Source organism: Egretta garzetta, unplaced genomic scaffold (genome assembly GCF_000687185.1).
Source record: "Egretta garzetta isolate BGI_Z169 unplaced genomic scaffold, ASM68718v1 scaffold420, whole genome shotgun sequence".
Lineage (NCBI taxonomy): Eukaryota > Metazoa > Chordata > Aves > Pelecaniformes > Ardeidae > Egretta > Egretta garzetta.
In genome coordinates, this window is record NW_009258386.1 from 840097 (window position 1) to 842817 (window position 2721).

The window sequence follows — 2721 nt, forward strand, 5'->3', positions numbered from 1 at the left end:
GCTGAGAGTCATACCAGGCTGTTCATGAAGTACTTGATTTCAGAAGAGCTCTAGTCCTGTTCTGTGTGCATCCATCACTCTCCTTGATTCAGTCAAAATTGAGCATAGCCTGGCAATTAATGCTTTAACAATTTATTTCAAAATTAATTTCCTGGAGATTTAGCAAGTTCAGTAAGTTATGAGATAATTTGGAAGTCCCTGAAATCAATTTATCAAATCGTAGTTTAATCCATAGGCAAATGTCAAACTGCTTATTATAAGCAGCTGATTAATAAATACAAATCTAGGTACCTCTAGGTTCATTGATCCCGAATTTGAACCATTAACCCTCCCTCTCATCTCTGAAGATAAAATAATTACATGTGGATTTGGGTCAGAATTTCTGCCTTTTTGACAGAAAACCAACTGTTGACCTTAGCTAGAGCAGAGTTGCCACTTGCTGCAATCAGGATGTTTAGAATTACGACTGACGCCCACTTTACATGATGCATGTATTTACCATAACAAATGTAGGAAAAAAATTGTTAGTGATTATATTTAAGTGCATGAAAGTTTTGTATATCATAGTATTCTCAGTGAAGCAATGACTCAAGCAAGCGTAGAGGAACATCTGGAATGCGTCTGGTGCTGGAGTTTTCTACTGTGACTTCATCATGTTGCTTCTGTAGGAATGCAGCAGAATAATAGCTGAGACAAGTTTGTTGAATAAGCTATTAAAATGCCAGATGTGAACATGTGCTTTGCATTTCTATGGATCAAAATAATGCTGTTGTGGGTATACAATTCCATTTTACAACTCTGTCTTTTCCTGAAATCTCCCTTCAAGTTATTTTAAATGTTTTTTGTGGATGGAAGAACCTAAACTCTAGGTCACTGTCCTATATTTTGAAGTAGTATTCACTTTGTGAAGGGGGATTCAGAATCTTCAGCCTATAGTAGTAAAAAATTGTAGTAGTAAAAAATTATTTCCCAAGATGCTAGTGACAGTCCTTGGAAAGGCAAGGTCTTAATGTTTCCTCATGTTTACCTTATGGCTGCAGTATGTAAAAGTCTATCTTTTATCACTAGGTACTAGATGCAAGGTACTGGAAATTTGGGTACAAAGGTACGCTAAGGGTATCTTGGAAAAAAGTAATAAAAACTAACAGTGAGCACTGCAGTGAGAAATCATACGCAGGTGTGCAGTGAAATAAAGCTGTCTTTTTGGTGTTAAGTTAAAGCATTAGTCTTAGCATCAAGTGGCAGGATCGTTTAAATGGTTGTATGACAGGATAGATCTAACTGTTGTTCTGTGTTTGCTTTGGGCTTGAAAAGCACCTTGAATGGTTGTATTCTTAGAGGAGGGCATTCAGGGCTTAAAAGATACGGCCTATGTGCAAGAGTCAGTGAGATGCAGAATTACGCAGGCAGGCAGGTTTATCGGCAAGTTAGATTAGGAACTCAAGCAGAACTCAGAAATGAGAATGTGATTCTGTGACAAATTCCTATTTTGAGAACAAAATGATTGTTAGCATATGAGCATAAGTATCAATATAATAAAAGCATATGCTAATTAGGAAAAAATGCTGCTAGGAATTATTTTATGCAGTGATAAAACCACTGAACAGCATTTGTTTTGTGTCATTCACATATATTCAGAAAGATTGCACACATCATTTCTGTGTGTTCAGCAAAATTTATGTTGATAGTTCCTACAATAAATTTGTAACAACATAGTAACTCTTGATTAAATTAGTTTTTAAAAGGGGTTCAATCCTTGAATTATTTTACCTTCTCTGTATCAGAGGTTCTTAAGTTGTTTTATGTGCCAGAGACTTTAGTTACCAAAACCTTCTAGCCTTTAAGGTAATTCAAAGCTGTTTTGTGTCACAGAGAGCAGAGAAGCAAAGCCTAAGATTCAAAAGTAACAAGCAGTTCAGTTGATATAACCTGTTCTGATGATTCTAGTGACTGATCCGTGTATGTACTGCAGGTAAAGATGGAACAATCCACTCCCCGTCAATACAATGAGGAGAATCCCTCCTGACAACAAACCCACTGATCAGTCTAATCCTGAGTCTGCAAAGAGTCATCTAAAATAAACAATTCTCTCTATTGTGTATGAGCATTGACCTGATCTAGTCCATTCTGCCCAGTGTCTTGTCTCCAGATGTGGGCAGTCTTTGATGCTTCAGAGGGTGTTTGGAGTCAAGGACAAGGTTGAGGACACGTTATCCACATAGAAGTCAGCAGGAGACATAGTGCCAACATTATAGTATCCTGTAAATATTCTGGTTTAGTATGTAAACTGTTCCACTATGTTGTGATCAAATATACCACTTGGGATTTTCTAAAGCATACAAGTGAATTAGAATTCCAACTGCCATAAGTCATCAATAGGATTAGTGCTGGTAATTCCTGCAGGTTCTTTGGAAAAAGTCACACATGCACCAATCATAAGATTCTCATTTAGACTTTTGTCGTCGTGTATTTTTTGAGTAACTACTGAAGTGGATAAATATTTGTAGAGTCACAGACTTAGACAGTAAATACTTAAAAGCAAGAGACTGTTCACTTGATTCTTCTGAAAAAAATAGGTAGTAATTACAACTTTCTATAAATAGTAAGTTTACAGATGTGGGGTGGTAAAGTCTCATAATCGACGTGACGACAACAGGATAGTCTTGCAATCTGTCATCTTGATAATGTAAATCCTAGCAGATGAAATGAAAATCATGCCTT

At 36.5% G+C, this 2721-nt stretch overlaps 1 protein-coding gene across 1 annotated transcript in view; it reads left to right on the forward strand.

Annotated features, from left to right (window-relative positions):
• The window catches only part of ADAMTS20 (ADAM metallopeptidase with thrombospondin type 1 motif 20), a 102283-nt gene that overhangs the window by 43831 nt on the left and 55731 nt on the right, over window positions 1-2721 (forward strand). The gene's annotated exons all lie outside the window — the stretch shown is intronic.